General features: G+C 44.5%; 1 long non-coding RNA gene across 1 annotated transcript in view; it reads right to left on the bottom strand.

Annotated features, from left to right (window-relative positions):
• The window catches only part of LOC125618223, a 62,517-nt gene extending 53,348 nt beyond the window's left edge, over positions 1–9,169 (bottom strand). The window contains exons 1-2 of the long non-coding RNA XR_007349478.1: positions 8,890–9,169; positions 8,437–8,468 (exon numbers count right to left, since the gene is read on the bottom strand). This is a non-coding gene — a long non-coding RNA (uncharacterized LOC125618223). The remainder of the gene's footprint in view (positions 1–8,436; positions 8,469–8,889) is intronic.
• Positions 9,170–18,137: the final 8,968 nt, after the last annotated feature.

The following is an 18,137-nucleotide window of genomic DNA, read 5'->3' on the forward strand; positions in this document are numbered from 1 at the left end:
TTCAGAGGTGAAGTGATTAAATTATGAGAGGTGTAACCTAATCAATAGGTTAATCCTACCAATATGGATTAACTGGGCTGTAATTATAAATAGGTAGGGTATGGCTGGAGAAAGTTGGTCACTGGAGATGTGCATTTGGGGTTTATATTTTTCCCTTAGTGAGTTGAGCTCATTCCCTGCCCCTCCTTCCTGGTTGCCACGTCCTGAGCTGCTTTCTTCCACCATTTCCATCTTCCATGATGATCTGCCCCACTTAAGGCCTAGAGTTATAAAGTTGGCCAACCATGGACTGAACCTCTAAAATCATGAGCCAAAATAAACTTTTTCTCCTTTAATTGTTCTTGTCATGTCATATGGTCACAGCAAGGCAAAAGTTGACTAAAACATACCCTTATATACTACTGAAATAACTTTACTTTTCAAAGAATGGGCCTGCTCGCTGAGATTGCTCTAAAATGCAGGACCCTCAAAAGTTGGCAATATTCCCAGGAGATATTGATCTCCAAAGGCTTGTTGGTCCCTCAACCCTAGAGAATGTGATATTCAGCACCTGGAGTGAAATGGCCTTTATGGGTAAGGCCCAAAGAGTGACATGAAAAAGACATAGGGCATCCCCAAACCAACCAACCAGTTCTTATCTCATGGGAGCATTTGACCTGCTGGGAGTTATCCCAGTCCTGCCCACTGGGTCATTAAACATGAATCCTCTCAGCTGACCTCCTGTGTCCTTAGGCAATAACAGTCTTCTCTTTGTCTCTCTCTCTCTGGGTCTTCCCTCTCTCATCTCTAGAGTCCCTAAAAGGAGAGCATGCTGCATGGCAGTTCCCAGAATTCACACATTGTTTCTTGAGAAGAAAGGGGGAGGTACCAGGCATGCTTCATTCCCAGAGAAAAAAATGAATCCTTTGGTTACTTGGAAGTCTCTGATTTGCTGCCCGCCCTATCTCTCTACCTTTTCTAAGAGAAAATTTTCCAGGTAACTGCTCCTTGGTTTGCTCAGAAAAGAACAGAATGTCTGTTTTCTCCTTGATCCTGAGAACATGTCTCACACTCATTCCATTCAAGTATCAGGCAGATAAGGCTGTTTCATCACCAATTACCTTCCCAGATGTCTGATACAGCCTGGGACCCACATCTGCGGTATCTCACATCAGAAATGTAACCTGGCTTTGGAGCTAAGCGCCCAACCTGACCAACTTAGCCATCAAGGCTTGTGTCCTTGGATTTCTCCATTCCCTCTCCCATCAGGGTCACCAGGATTGGAATAGCAGCAGCAGCTGAAAAGAGCCAAGAAAGAAGTTTAAGCAAAAAGCAGGATGAAGCAGAAATTCCTGAAAACAAAGGGAAAATTGAAGCGATGAGTTATCACAGAAAGAGCCCTGGTTAGGGAGAAGCTGCAGATTTTATTTGTAGCTTTGGCGTCTAGGACCTGGACAACAGTAGCCAGAACACCTCACCAGCTAGCCTCAGATCCTTCTCCTGTGACCTGAGAGTATTTGGCTTGAACTTTAGAGTAACTCCCTGCTGTCCTGTGAGCTGGGGAGATTGGAAGGATGTGCAGAGAAGGGCAGAAGGAGGGGGCACACAGGGAGGGAGATGGGGCTTCAGACTAATGAGAGAAATATTCGACAGACAGCATAAAGAAGAGCACCTGGAAGACAGAAACAAAGGAGCAACCAAAGAATATATTTTGGAATCAAAGAAATAGATTGTGTTGGTTGAACTTGCATCTAGAGAAAACCAGAGACAACTTTATAGGGAGCCCAGGGCTAGCAAAAGAGAGAAGATGGAACTCCCTTCCTGTCCTCACACCTGCCCTGGGTTCCAGTCACCCATCTTTCTGCAAGGCAGACTGGGATAGCCAGGTAGCTATGGAGGAAATGAAATATCTGTCCAAGGCTCATGGTTCACCAAGAAGACAAGCTTTCAACTACAGATGTTAAGTACTGTGATTTGAGTGAGGCATGAGCCAGGCCAGTGACTAGAAAGAGCTTGTATCTAATGTAAATTTAGAATGACAAAGCAGAGTGGAATGGTAGGTGGGGTGGGGAGAGGGAGGGAGAGAATGAGTATAAATTATCTCTGGAGGTAATAGCTGACTGTCTGTGGGAATATTGTGACTCAAAGCTCAGAGACCAGGAAGCACAGGGAGACACACTCCCAAGGATGCAGAGGTCTCCCAATGGCCATGGGCTGGCCCATCAGTGACTCCTGCCTGGCCCAGGCCTGGCAGGCCTGGCCTTGACTTGCTGCTGGAGGGAGGCCTGGCGTGATTTATGAGATGAGCTGGTGGGATGTTCTTGGCAAGCCAAAACTGTAAACGTGCAATACTTTATCTCCCGCAGCAATGTTTTAAGAAAAGGAAAGATGGAAAATGTCTTTGTGAAACAGAACCCCAGCCTCTGGTCAAGGAGAGTGGCCTCTCTCTGGAGCTACATCAAAGACACAGCTCTGTCTGCCCCCTGGGTCCTCTGCAGAGCCTGCCCTGGGGGCACAGCAGTTTGCTAGGAGCCAAGGAGAGAAAGAAGGAAACCACTGCTAGTGATTCTCCTATCAGGAGGCAGAGCTGGGCCGGCTGGGGGATCCGCCACAGCCTCCCCACCTTCCCTTCCTGGAGCTTCTTCACCATCCAGATAAGATCCAGGTACTTCAGTGCAGCTGAAACCTGGAAGAGTCTCACATACAAGCACTGGACAGGTGGTTCAGGCAACTGACCTACAGTCTACAACTAGAGAGCTACGGGGCGTGGAGAAGGACACTTCTCTCCCTCGTATTCTTTTCCTCAAAAAAAATGAAAGAGTAAGAAATGAATGAACAGTGTTCTTAAGAACCATAGTGACCACAGAAAATAGCAGAGTAGGTTTTTCAATTTCAAGAGGAAAACCAAAGTCTCGTAAGCAAGAGAATTATATTTGGAATTAAATGGAAATCCCACCCTGCTGTACATGACCTTCTAGCTGGTCACACTCCTGTGAATTAGACCAGCCTAGTTGAAAGAAGAAACACAAGTCTTTGAGTCTGATTGGGGAAGTTTGTCTCATCCTCAAGACCTTCTCCAAGAGTCTATAAGAAGAAACAACCTGTTCCTAAATTTCCAGAGCATGTTGCAGCTTCATCCAAGATTTTTCGCCCTTTCTGTCTCATCCATGGGGATGCTTCATTGAAAAAAAAAGGACCTGAGACAAGGATGGCAGGAGCCCACACGGAAACTATGTAAATCAGAAAAAGGCAGTCCTTCTCCAGGAAGAGCAAGTTTCAACCCTCATTTAATTACTTACCTGGATGTGCCCATACCACCTATACAAACTGCACAACTGTACCCAAAATGTAAAGCTGAGCTTGCAGGAGTTGCTCAAAATCTATATGTCAGTTGTAATGGTACGACACTAGGTGTCACAGGCCAGGTTCCCCAGGAAGGTGACTCAGAGCTGAAGACCTGAATTGAGGGAAACACTCCCAAGATCAATACCTATTAGGGAGGGAAGAAAGGAAATCCGGACAGAAGGGGAAATTGGACCACAGAATAGTTGCAATAAACCCCTCTGCCCATCCTGTGGCTGGGACATTGCTTATCTGTCTAGAATTTGGAAAGGCCAGATCCCTATACACCCTATATAGACCAATCATTGAGATGGGTTATAGTGAATTCTTTTTTTTTTTTAATATTTTTAGTTGTAGGTGGACACAATGCCTTTATTTTATTTATTTATTTTTATGTGGTGCTGAGGATCAAACTCAGTGCTTCTGATACGTGTGAGGCAAACACCCTAATCACTGAACTACCATAGTGAATTCTTATGATTTCATGATGCCTCAGTGTTTATTTTGAATATAGTTTGAACTTCCTCATACCAGAAGCAGGGATCAATCAGCCTTAGACCCAGTGTTCTGTTCTCCACCTTCTCCCAATTCCTAAAGTAATCAAGGCAGCTAGCTGTGCTATACAAGTGCCCTCTAGAGACCACCTCCCTATGGGACAGCTATATACAAACTGATTCACCCCATGGATCCCTACACCTGTGTGGACTGTGCAAATATGACACAGGAACCACCTCTCAATCAAACTGCCAATCCATGGAACACATGTCCACTTGCTATAAATCCACTGTTAAAATTCTTCATGAGAAGCCTGTTTGAATAATGCCCTGGACACCCCCAATAAAGGTATTGGCCCACAGGTGATCTTTCTCTCTCTTCCTCTCTCTAGCTCCCCCATGCTGGTTGAGTTCATGTGTCCCAGACAGCTCCCACCTTCCCCTTGGCCCTGCAAGATGCACCGCCCTCTTCTCTCTGGAATCTGCAATAAAACTGCTTCTGTTATTTCATGTGTCTTGTTGTGCCACCTCCTCTGTGTCTTACCTGACTGAAATACCCAAACTCCCTGGTCAGTGCTCTCCTAGACAGTGGCTATGTTGGTAGGAATAAACTGGACACAGATCAGACGAAAGCCAAAATGGTGTCCTCCAGCATAAACAAGTTTCCTGTGAGAAGGTCACCTGGTCACAGCTTGAACACCTGAGCATCAGGCCATTCTCCAGGATAAAGAGTGTCCTGTGAAAGTCATTTTATACACTGGCTGCATCTGGGGGGGGGGGGAATCACACTTCAGTTGGTGGTTCTGGATGGCCCAGTATAGAATCCACTATGTTAATGAGCCCATCATTTAACAAACATGTTCTGTGCAGATATCTCCCTTTGGCCCTTCCAGATCCACTCTCTACCTTTCTCCCCTGGGCCTTCTGCTCTGGGAGGCTGACCTGTAAAATGACATCAGCAGGCTCCTATGCCCTCCAACTCCCACTGGGGTTTGGCCAATGGATCCCTGGCAGGAGATCACAGAAGGGAGGAGAGTGAGGTCAGAGTGCTTGTTCTCTTGGTTCTCTCTGTGCAAGGTCACCTTGGGTTGGATCTTCCTCCATTTGAAGGTCAAAGCTCCTATCCAAAGCCCTCTGCACAGACCACTGATTGTTTTCTTCCATGTTCTGCCAACTACTCCCTCTTCTTACTCTTCTAATTAGGATCTACGCAGGTCGGTCTCCCCTCCCTATTACTAATGCCAGGATCCTGTTGATCTGTGAGCCATCTCTAAACTCTGCCACACCTTTGTAAAGAGTCCTCTAGGTAGCCCTCTTTGAATTATCCTAATTTGAGTATACTTCCTTAAATTATCCTAATTTGGTTTCCTCTAGGATTCAAATACATACTTTTGGACATTTTATTTCCATTTATTTATTTATTTATTTATTTATTTATTTATTTTTGTGGTGCTGGAACCCAGGACCCTGTGCATGCGAGACAAGCACTCGACCAACTGACCTCTATCCCCAGCCTCCCTCTTTTCCCTTCTACCACCATGGGAATCAGATGTTCTTATGCCCACTTTAGATATAAGGAAACAAAGGTTCAGAAATGTCACGTGACTCCCTCATTCTTGGTTAGCAAAGATGGCCCTGGTCAGTTGGCTAGGCCCCATGTTTACCTCACCATAACATTTTAACATTCCCTTCAGATTATTCTTCCTCTCTATCACAGCTCAGGGAGGGGAGGAAGAGGCAGAGTCATGGAGTTTGAGACAGAGTATTCTACAACTCCATGTGAAGGGGAAGGTGGTATGTGGGGCAGCCACACAGGACTGTGTCTTTAATTTCCATCCTAGGATGGGGGGTGGAAAGGATTGAGAGATATTTTCTGATTCTTTCCCAAGCCAGCCTCTGGAAACAATTTTTTTCCCCAAATTCCCTCTCTCAATTAAGAAATTAAGCTATTTTTAGAATCCAGATCCATCTTAATCAGCTGCCTGTGGGCTGGTCACATGACCTTGGGGTCTTTGGTTTCTTCATCTGCATAAAGTAAGATGGGTTAACTACATGCATCCCAAGGCACCTTCCAAGGAGTTTCTATGAGCTCCTTGTTCTCTCGGCTCTTCTAATCCTAAAAACAGACAACAGCCATGTGGATAAACCCTCATCCCTGGGAAAAAGAGGAAGGAGCTCAGCTGGTGCTGTGCACAAAGACTCACTTGTTAGCTCTGAAGGGCTCTTCTAAGGAGCTTGTGCAGCCCTGATTAAAAGCAGGGTGGCCGTTGAGTCCAAATAAGAAAGCAAAGATACCAGTTCAGTTTGCATTGCTCCCAAAGACCCTGGATAGAGCAAATTCCTGGACTCTCACTTGCATCTGGGGTGGAGTCTCTGTTTTCCTGATCAAAAACAGATGGATTCTCTTCAGGCAAAATACCTTTTGTCCTGATTTGCCTACATGGACCTCTGTTACTGAATCATCAACCCAAGGACCAGATGAGAATAGGTTCCATTCAGACGCTGCCACCACTCTGCAGAACCCTCCCTAGCTGAAGAGCCACCACCACTGCTTCTTCTTTCCTGGTCCATGCTCCCATTCCTACACTGTGAAGTAGGAATTCACAAGTCCATACTTACTAATTAAGGGTAAGGGTAAGGAAGGGTAAGGGGAATAGGACATGAGACAAGGAAGAATGAGAAGCAAAAGGAACACCTTACCCAGCTGGCAATACTTTAATATACTGCAAAGACGCTCAAAGAGTCACTCCATCATACTGAACATCTCCACATGTGATGTATAGGAAAAAAAAAAATAGACCCATGGAAAAAGAAAACAGGATTTATCTGCAGACACCCTCCCATTTCCTCGTTTCCACTGGCTAAAGTTCACCCTGGAGGAGTTCTCAGTCCCCCTCTTCTGGGTTCCATCATCTTGCCCTTCAAAAGTCACTGAGGAAGCCAGACCTCCAACCAGAAAGGTGACACTGCCTCCAACCTGGAAGAAGTGGGAAGAGTCGAAGTGCAGAATTCAGTTGCTCTGCCTTCTACGGTAGAATTGTGTCAGCTCACCTTGAACTTGTCACCCTGGTAGAGATAGGCAACTAAGTGTCTGGGAGAGAGTAAAGCTGAGCAAAGCCAAGGAAGTACAAAAACCCTATCTGGCTATGAGGGGGTAAGAGGGAAAGGTATACCAGAGAAAAGCTCAGGCACCTTTATTCAATAAATGTTTCCCAAGACACTGGATACAGAGATGAGACAAATTTCCTGCTTTCAAGGAACACACTCTACTGGGGAGACAGACTTAGACAGGCTATTATAAGTAATTGTTGCAAAGATCATTGTGAATGATTATACTTACCTCCCTCACTTTATTTATAGGAAAATGAAACCTAGACTTAACAAATTTGCTTAGAGGGTCTGTGGCAAAAAAACACATAGAAAACCTAAGATGTTAATTTCCAAGTCAATGCTTAATTTACTGCCCCTCTCTACAGGCACAGAGTGGTTTAGAGCTTACTAAGTTCTGAAACAAGAGTACTTTAAAAAGGTGCCGCAGTACCAGGGCCTGGCCCAAGCCACATTGCTTAACTCTGTACAAATTTCCCTGTAGATCAAAATGACATGTCAATAATGAGGTTGGGGGTGGATGGGGAGATAATGTCAGGGAACTCTTTGTGAAGACAACCTATTTGTTAAGAGGAGCCAAGAGGGATCAGTTTAATTGAAGTTAAAGATATTTTAAGGAAGGTAAGAGCCTAGCTGGGGGTTCAGCCAAGAAGTTTTGTTCTGCCTTTGAAAATGAGAAGAGTTGAATAGGATCTGCATGGATAAGCTGATAAAAAGCCCTTTGAAGTGGACAGGGATCTTTTTATAGCCTCAGAATAACTTAGCCCAGGGTGAGGGGTGAAGGAAGAGAGCTACTCATTTACAAGCTGAAGTAGTAAATCCCTCCTGCTGGATTTCTTCTGGCTCAGCCATGAAGAAAGATTGGCCTGGTGTCCTTGTCTGAGAGAAGTCAAATCTGGCTGTCCTTCACACAGAAAGTGCAGACAAAACGACCCAGGGGAAAGCTCTAGAACCCTGGTTAGTAGACATTAGAGAAAGGTATAGAGCACAGACTCTCGGCCTCCGTACTCCATTCCAGCTCACACACCATCAAGCCCCCCACATGGGTCATGGGTTAATCTTTAAAAGAATGAAGGAGAGTTTACTCTAACTTCTTGTCAATAAATAATAGCAATAAAGATTATTCTTATGGATTGTTTACTTTGTGCCTGATGCTACACATGCAATACCTCATTTATTCCTTTGAACAACACTAAGTGGTGGGTGTTATTTTAATTCCCATTCTGCATCCACAAAATTGAAGCTCATTTTTGCACGAGTAAGTTTAAGCAAATCTTTCAAGCTTAGCATATCACAGACCAGAACCTAGATAGATAAAATTGTTAGAAGGTCAATGCTGAGGTGGCTTGAGGAGGTCACCTCTGGTGGCAAGCCTCAGGAAGTAAAGCTTCACTCCCATATCACCTGTCCTTTGTCATGAACAACTAAACAACATTGTCTGATCTTCCACTCACCAATAGCTCAGCATCTCCTTTTAGACATGAGAGCATTTGACCAAAGACTTAAGACTCACCTTTCTGTAGACTCCTGGGGTCCTGTGTTACCCTGCATTTGAAGAGAAAAAGGATGTCAAGAAAAGGAGCCACAGTGGTAAGTATGTCCCAGGAACAAGGTACCCCAGTGGTATTTGAACTGAAAAGTTATTCACCTTCACTTCTAAAGAAGACAGAAATGGGGGATTTGGACCCAAGTTACTGTAGAATTGAACTCAGCTTTAAAGTATATTGTCAAGATCACAAGCTTTATCAAATCTGTCCTGCATTCCTATAAACACATCAACATCTTTTTTTTTTTTTTTGATGATTTACAAATATATTTCATCCAAACCTGTGGTCACATCGACATCTTGACAGCTGAAGCTGTGACATTGGAAAAGGCAGAGAAATCAGGAGACACTGGGTGTATTCTTAACTCCTCCCAACCTACCTGGGTCATCTCCCAAGCCCTTAATTCCTCCCAAACTCACCCTCTGGACCTCCATTTTCTCGTCTGTCAAATGAGAGGATTGGGTACAGCTGATCTCCCAGATTCCTCCATTCCTCCCATCTGAATCTTGTATACCTCAGAGCAGCTGCCAAGGGAAACAGATCACCAAAAAACAAAGAGAGCAGGGGAAAGTGTGGGCCCTGAAATGAACTCTAAGGAAAATCGATGGGAATTTATGTTGCACAAGTACAAGGGACTGTGTGTCCTCAATAAGCCACACATCCTTCCTAGATCCTTGAAATGTCGTGAAGACAGATGAAACACACATTCCGTGATAAGGAAACCTCTCCGCCCTCTTTGAAGATGGCTCCTCCATTCACAAGCCCGACCACTGTTCCTGTCTGCCAGATAGACAAGAGTTCAGAACACACAAGTCCTTTGAGCTTCCGCCTATGAGGCGTCCACCTCTGATCCCTCCCACTGGAACCCTCCGCTAGGGAAACCCTAACACATTGTACTCATAAAAAGGTACAACTATTGCATGTACATTAAAAAAAAAGTCTAAAGAGAGACTTTATGCTAACTATGCTGATTTGATCATTATGTATGGTATTATACAGACCTCAAATTATCTCACAGTACCCCTTGGTACGTATAATTAAAATAATAATAATTAATAAAAAAAGAAAGTAAAGCATTTGAAGGGAAAGTCCTGGTAATGGAATCTCAGAACATGTTAGAGTGGAAAGAGACCTTAGAGGTCTTTTTTTAAGTTCTGGGAATAGGGCATGTGCTAATTGGTCTGGCTCTGGCTATGAAATAAATTGCCATCATCATTATCTTATTCTCTGAAGGAGACAACCCCAGGTTAATATTTCAAAGAAGGATGAGTCACTGGAGAGGTTTAAAAGTACATGCTAATTATTTCTTTAAAGAAAAGCCCTAACTCTGCGAGAAAGGAGTCATGCACACATCGACTGCCCATTAAGATGAAAGGGCAGCTTACCTGGGCTGCTCAGGAGACCGGGGAACAACAGGAGTGGCCCTGTTCTGCTCACAGGCTTCCCACCAGAGGCCCTTCCTGGTCACTCTTACTGACCCTGAGTCCCTGGGAGAGGAGCGGGCTTCACCTCACTTTCTTACTACTTCGCCATGATGCCAGGAGGCTCAGGGAGGGCAGACCCGCTATAGGAAGGGCTGAGGCTCTTTGAGTTGTAGAGTCAGCCCAGGAAGGATCCTAAATTGCTCGAGTTGGGAGTTATCTGACCACCTTCTCCAATGGCTTCTAGACATGTGGCTTTGTGAGTAATCCCAACAGTTAAAACAGCAGACCAACTCCATAATAAGTTCTGGCTTTTAACATTGACTCAGTATCCTGTCCATCTGTGGGAACAATGAAGTTCATTTGATAAATTCAAAATTTTGCATACCTGGAGTTTGGTGATTTTGTGTGGTGCCTCTGTGGCAGACACCTTAACTTCTTGAAAGAACTGCCAAGGACCCTTCAAGCCAATGCTTTCTAGGCCCTTGGGTAATTCTCTGACTTGGGAAGTTAGGTTAGTTAGTATTATGGGCTGAATTGTGTCCCCTGCCCTACCAAAACTCACTGTGTTGCAGTCCTAATCCCCAATACCTCAGAATGTGAACGTATTTGGAGATAAGATTTTCAAACAGGTGACCAGGATAAACTGAGGTCTTCAGGATGGGTTTTTGTCCAATCTGACTGCTGTCCTTACAAGAAATTTGGACACACAGAGAGACACAAGGGATGCACATCCATAGAGGAAAGACCACATGAGGACAACAGGCAGCCATCTGTGGTCCAAAGAGAACAACCTCAGAAGAAACCAGCCCCACCAACACCTTGATCACAGACTCCTCGTCCAGAACCATGAGAAAATGAATTTCTATTGTATAATTCACCTAACCTGCAGGGGTTTTGTGTGTTGGTTGGTTTGTTTTGCTACAGCAGTCAAGCAGACTACTATGGTTAGTGATGTAAATTAATAAAACCAGCAGAAAAAGACCTGAGTGGCCCCCTTCCTGTGCCCTCTCCTACTGCATTTAGCCTCTTTCTACAGTGACTGAAGGTCCAAATCTATGACTCCTGTCCTATTCTGTATTCATGGAAAACTTCAAATGATCAAGAGGGATGTAGAGATGCCAGTTCACATCTGGCCTTGCATCTTTTTGCTGGTGAGTTCACCAAAAAATATAATGATAATCTTAACTTTTTCCCTTCATCTTCTAGAAAGGGTCCTAGGTCTTTGTGTGTGTAGGTTCAGGGTAGGGTTAAAACCCCTTCTGTATATTCCAAGGTGAAGAGGGAGAGGAAAAAGAAGGCAGAAGACAGAGGAAAGAGCTGGAGGAAACAAGGAGAGTCGATAGAGAAGATGGGGAGGGGAATTCAGGAGACAGGGGAGGCCGGAGAAGGAGGAGGAGGAAGATAGAAGCTCTGCTTTCAGAGGTCTGGGTAAGCCAAAAGGTTTCCAAACCACTTGTCCACGAGGAGAAGAGGATGGGATGGGAGCTGCTGTCCAGGAGGAAGACAGCCATAGCTCAGGTACTGAGAAAAAAAGGATGGGACTCATACACCTGGGAGGACAAGAGAATGACCAGTTGCAGGAAAACATGAAGCTGTGCCTTCACCCAAGGCTGTGTCTCAAGTGAACCTCTGATGGGGCTCCCGCACAGTTGGCCAAGACTAGTATTACCAAAGGGCTCAAGAGCCAAGAGCTTAATCCTGTGTATGTTCCTCTTGCACTTAATTCCTATCACTGCTTCCTTGTCTGGTCACACCCCTGAGGATAACACCACTATGTCAGGGTCATGATAACTGAGTTGAGTTCCCTCTCTGCCAAATAACTGGATATGTGGCCCCTTCAGGATCGAGTCAGAGTCCCCTCACCTGTGAGCTGAAGAAGCTGGACCTGAGCTATCTACACATCACCTAACTCTCCTGTGACCTTCTGAGGTCCTCGCCCATGTGCCCATCAATCAGCACAGCCTATGAGAACGCTGCCATCAGGGGACCCTGGGGGATGGTCAAGGAGAAGCCAAAGGAATAAGGGAGGTGTTCAGCTAAGTTTCCAGCAGGAAGAGGCTGCTTCACCAGGGCTGAGGGTGGAACACATTCCACAGGATGAGGTGGTGCTGGGACAGGGTTTGTGTCCTGCCCCCTCCTGAGGGCTCTGAACAATGGGGAAGAGGCACTGAGAAGACAGAGAGTCCCCACTTAGGTCTAGCACAAGGGTGTGAACCAGTAGAGCTGGGGACAAGGGACACAGGTTCAAGGTCTGCCCTCTCTAGATAGATAGATGTGTGTGTGTGTGTGTGTGTATGTGGGGGTGGGGAGGGGGTGTGTGCTGGATCAGAAAGAAAAAAAAAACAGATGTGGCCTTAAGCTGAGTTTCCCATGCATAAATAGATTTCATATGGTTAAAAAAAAAGGTTGAGGAGAAACAATTTTATGAAGCCAGAAGAGAAGGGAGTACAGGTGCAGAGCTCTCCATCTTATCTGAAGGGCCAGCCAGCCACTCAGCACATGGTGTTTTGATCAGAAGTGGAGCTCCTGACCCTGAGGAGGTCAACACCCTTGGTCATGGCTAAGGGACGACAGCCCTGCACATGGAGAAGGAGCCCTGCCAGTGTGGCTGCCCTGGTATGGGACTCGGAGTCTGCCCTTTGACAGTAAGATTAAGTGTTTGCATTTGTAAAATGGAGACAAGAAATCCTTGGTCCAACTCACCTTAGTGGCCATAGGAGGCAAGAAACACTAGATGATGGAATGGAGGGAGCGGGTGGATCTGGAAAGGCAGGAATTAGAGCATCGGAACCAGAGTCAGACTCGGGGAGTCCTCAGCGTGGACATGCAAACTGGAGCCAGGGACATGCATAAAGGAGCAAGAAGAGCAAACCCTGGGGACACCATTGGCTCCAGGATGGGCAGAGGACAAAGCACCAGAAGTGGAGACCGAGAAGGAAGGAACGAGAGCCACCAAGGGCTGACGGGAGGGAAGTGAGAGAATGATCATTTGAGCCAAGCAGACTTCTGAAGAAATGAGGCTTTTGTTCTTTTTACCTCCTCTGTGTTCCCAAAAGTACAGCGGGGGTCAGTCAGAGCAGAGAAAATGGCCACTTAGAGGAAAGAATACATGTGGCTTGCAAAGTCATCTTTTAAATTTTTGGCATCTATTGTACGCCTGCTGAGAAGCACAGGGCTCATCCATTCCACCTGGTGGTTTGCTGTGTGGCGCTGGGCATCTTACACAACTTCTCTCTGCTAGATGTGAGCCAACATTTATCCAAGTCCTGAGTGGCCTGGGTTCAGAGGGGATGAACTGAGGATCCAGTTAGTCTTGAGCAACTGACCCCAGAGGGGAATGTGTCACACCTCAGTCAGCTGGAGTCTGCATCTCTCCCAAAGCCCAAGCTGCCTTGGAATAGGACAAGGATGTAGAAGTCCTCTTCAAAAGAATCCCACTTGCCATTTAAAAATCTTTCAGTCCAACAGCACCCAAAACAAACCCATCGCAATAGCCAGCATTAATGGAAAACCCTCTGGATGCAGACCATTGGACAGGACCTGGGGAGAGTTAAGGAAGGCACAAAATCTGGGACCCTGCCCTCCACCTTGGAGGGACAACAGACTCTTCTATGTTGACTAGCAGCCAGGCTCTGCTGTTGCTACAAATATACAAACAAAAAGCACTCAGAGCCCAAGCAGAAGTCAGCAATTCTTCAGGGATCAGAGAAGGCTTTACAAAGGAGACACCATCTGAAAGGGGACTAATGATTAGGACTTCAACTTTCAGAAGAGAAAATGTATTCTGAGCTCAGTGTAGAGCAAAACTCTGAAAACAGGATAGTAGCATTCTATTCAAGGAATAAGTTGATGGTTTGGGACTTCATTCTTTATTCAATGCAGAGTCAAGAAACTTGTTTAAGCATAGGGGTGGTAGGATTGGTCCTGATATTTAGATAGAGTTTTCTAGCCAGGATGGGGAGTAGACTAGGAGGTAGAGTTACCAAGGGAGGAGAACTCTTGAAAAACTACTATCAATTCAGAAGAGAAATCACCAGAATTCTAAGGGAAGAAGTGTTGATATTGCAAAGATCAAAAAATAAAAGGCAAACACCACATGATCTCACTTACATGTGGAATCTAAAAAAAAATGATCTCCTAGAAGTATAATATGGCTCAGTGTTCAACAGAGGCTAGAGAGGCTAAGGAGGCTGGGGAGGCTAAGAAGTGGCTGGGAGGAGTAGGGTGCAGCAGAGGCTGAGGAGGCTGGGGAAAGCCTGAGAAGGCAGGGAGAGGCGGGGAGAGGTTTTTCTATGAGTACAATATTATATAGAAGGAATAAGCTCTGGTGTTCTGTTGCACCAGCCGACAATAATGTATTGTACGTATCAAAATAGCTAGGAGAAAAGATTTTGAATGTTTTACCTCCAAGAAATGATAAATGTTTAAGGTGACTGATGTGCTAATCTGATTTTATTATTACACAATATATATACGTACCAAAAAGTCATTGTACCCTACAAACATGCATAACCATTATGTGTGAATCAATATTTTTTAAAAAGATGGTTTCAAGGTTTTCCAGAACGTGACAATAAAAAAACACAGAAGGCACAGTATTAGGAGAGTGAAATATAAATAAAATTATTTCTAAACAAGTTGAGCCTGCCATGGCAGAATATAAAGGTCTTGAGCCCGGGAAAAAAGACTCTCCAAAAGTGAGTCAGGGATCTGGACTGGAGGTCAGTGCACAGTTAGTTAGTTCAAGGTCAATGTCAAGCAGAGGCCTTTCAAGAAAGTCCCTTCAAGAGGTTACACTCAACAATAAGATCCAGTCACAGTGCCTCAAGCAGGCAGGCCTGTGATGCCTACAGAGATTGAGGCGCCATCTCAGCAACAAAAGCAGCAGCAGAGTTGTGTTTGGGGCCTGTTGAAGAAAAACACCAGAAGAACATGACCTGTTCACTGAGGGGAAGGGTGGTCAGACCACCACCACTTAGGAGTCTAAATTCATTCTCTCTCTCTCTCTCTCTCTCTCTCACACACACACACACACACACACTCACCTGTTCAACATGCACTTGACCCTGTAGAGAGCTACACAACATGAGCCTGTCTGTGCAGTGAGCAGTACCTACTGCAAGCTCTGGTGTGAGATGCCCAGGGAGAGAGAGGGACTAAGAAGGGGAGAGGACAGACAAGAGCCAAGAGCCGACTGAAGAAATGTTGTCAAAGGAGAAGGAGTCAAAGAAGAATCCAAGAGTGAGAACTGGGGGATATTAAGGGTCATGTAAGTCAAGGAGGGGAGGAGGGAGGGCCTTTAACCACACTAGATTTTATAAGAAGAAAGAAGTCTGAAGAAAGGCCTCTGGTGAACTTGAGCTTCAGTGTTACCAAATGTGCTAAAATTTTCAGCCTCTGTGAATGATGAAAATAGAAGCCAATCTATAAAGGTGAGGATTGGGGGACAATGAAACGAAGACACTATGGTATCTTCCAAAAGTTTGTCAAGGAGGGAAGAAGGAAAATTGAGGAATGGCCTAAGAGAGAAACAGCTAAGGCAGTATCTTTAAGGACATTTGGTAGTTTGTAAAGTGAAAAAAAAAAAAAACTTATTAGGTAATAGTAGTAATAGCTAGCATTTATTGAGCATTTACTGTGTATGGTATATGGTTAATATTACTTAACCTCTGGAGAGAAATTAGCCTCCATTACCCGCCAGGAGAAACAGAGACTTAGATTAAACAATTAACTCAAATCCCAGAGTTGCAGAGGGGCAAAAACAATAGGGGAAAATTATCAACATGACCTTGGGAGAGTGGATTCCAGATGTTCCACTCCAGAGAAAGGGAGAGCATTGGACTTGGTTCAGAACTTTCCTACAGTCTGCCCCATTCATTCCCAGGAGCATCTATGTGGAATTTTATGTAGTGATTGCTTATGTGAACGATTCACAAATCAACATTCATTAACAGAAGACAATAGTGTGGCCCAAGAGCTACACTTAAAGGAGAAGAATTCAGCAAGGGCAGGAATGATCTTTGTTATGGTCAAGAGGGTTCTGAAACAAGAGTGTGGTTTTCCAGGGGGAACCCAAGGGGACAGAGTGCTCTGAGGGAAGGGGCACAGGAACAGCCTAATGGAGTGGGTAAGAAGAAAGCTTCACCAGAGTAGAGAGTATGAATGAGTTCCTGAGAGAATTAGTTACTGAGGTACAATTAAGTAAAGCCAACAGTGTACCTTTAAAGACAGATAATTCTCAAGGTCATGGTAGAGGAAGGGTCTGGGAATGACTTGTACCCTAGGCAGTGAATAAGGAAGACCACTCAGAGCAGTTTCCCAGGGGAGGGCAGGATCAGGGCAAGCCTGGAGCATTTAGAGAAGATATGATCTACGATCTTACTTCCAGTCTAATAGCACTTTGGCCAAACTGACCACAGTTTATAAAATGCTTTTATTATCACTCTATGCTTATACACCTTTTATTTTTTTTTCAAATAAAGCAAAAACCAGAGTATACCTGTCTTTCTCAAGATACTTGAGCCATATAAAAGGCTACACTGTCTTCTGACCCCAACTTCTCTCCCAACCATCTGACAGTGGCTGTCTTGACCTTTGGAAGGTAAGAGCACATAGATTTGTCCATGATGTTGTGCATACATCCTCATCTCTATGACATGTCAGTTGTCTAGATTATAGTCTTTCCTTCACTTACCCTACATTCATAAGCACTAAACAGCATATAAAGCAGACATATTTCACCCATTCATACAGGCAAAAATAAAGTCCCCTTACTTTCCATTTGTATTTTATCAGCAAAAGCAATTTGGAGAGGACCTGAAATGATCCAGATAGTTGCTATGGTTTTCCTTGTAGACATAAGTTCGCACCCCCAGGAAATGGATTGGCACATAGTTTCTAGGTTTCCCAGAACCTAGTAACTGCACCCTGCTCTGGTGACTCAGTCATGAGCTAGGGTCTGGCCAGAGCATCTAACTACACAGGCAAATGAAAGCCTCGCTCACTGTCAGGCAGTCGACTGCCCTCAGCGTGTCAGAGAAGACAGCCTGAGGGAACAGGCTGGGGACCCATGATGGCACCTCCTTCAACTGTCCATAGTCCAAGGCAAGCCTGCTCCACAGACTGGGAAATGCAATAAAGATTTTAATGGAGGTTTTATTATGGGCCGGGAAGATGATATTTGGTTATCCAATTGGCAACCTGCTCTGAGAAACAAGCAGCTTTCTTTCATGTGGCCACTCTGACATGCTTAGATCCTGCCGAAGGTGGAGGAGGCACAGCTCTGAATTTTTGGCAATTCAGCATAACCTTTGTGGGTGATGCCCAGGAGCTGCAAAGTCAGACCCACAGAAGGGCTGGGCTGGGACCAGGAGCAAGGCTTAGCAAAACGTCCTCAGGCCAGCCACACCTCTGCCCCTCACCCAGATGGGACACCCAGCACTGCTGACAGGTCCCAGAGCACCCTCGAGTTTTCCATGATGCTGCAATTGCAGCTGGAGATCCAGATCCCAAGATCATCCAGGTGTATTTTTTATTTTCTTTTAGAAAAGGTCCATTCTAGTCAGGGACCGCTGGGAAATTTGTTGAAAAATATAGATTCTGGGTTTATACAACAAAGACGTTGATTTTGATAATCATTCAGTATTGGAAATATATTTATTGGGATATCTAAAAGAAGGGGAGACAATATTTTTATTGTAGTGAAATATACATAATATAAAATCTAACATATTAAGTATTTTAAGTGTACAGGTCACAGGCACTAAGTATATTCACATCAAAACAAATTGTTAACAAAGAGTCATTCTGTGTCTAGAATTGAGTGGAATCATTCTTGGAGAAAAAAAATGTTGATCTTAAAATTCATATAGTAGAACTATACATAAGCAGAATACTGTCCTCTAGCTGAGGAAGTTGCTTCTCATGGCAGTGCAGGTTAACAACTCTGAAACCACGTGTACAAATCAGTAACTGGGTGATAGGTGGTAAAGCCAGATTTTTCACTGTTACAAATAAAGATGGGGGTAAGGCTGGAATGAACCATGTGGTATTAAACTTTAATAGAAATATCAGTGGGAATTTGCTCAGCTTGATATAAATACTGACAGCTATATGTGAAAATAATTAGTTGTGTTATATACATGTACATATACATGGTATACATACATACAAATTGTTTTTAAATTCAAAAAATAGAGGTATGTCAAAAAACATGGATGCCAACTTAAAGAACTACCAATGGC

The sequence above is a fragment of the Marmota marmota genome, unplaced genomic scaffold, assembly GCF_001458135.2.
Source record: "Marmota marmota marmota unplaced genomic scaffold, marMar, whole genome shotgun sequence".
Taxonomy (NCBI): domain Eukaryota; kingdom Metazoa; phylum Chordata; class Mammalia; order Rodentia; family Sciuridae; genus Marmota; species Marmota marmota.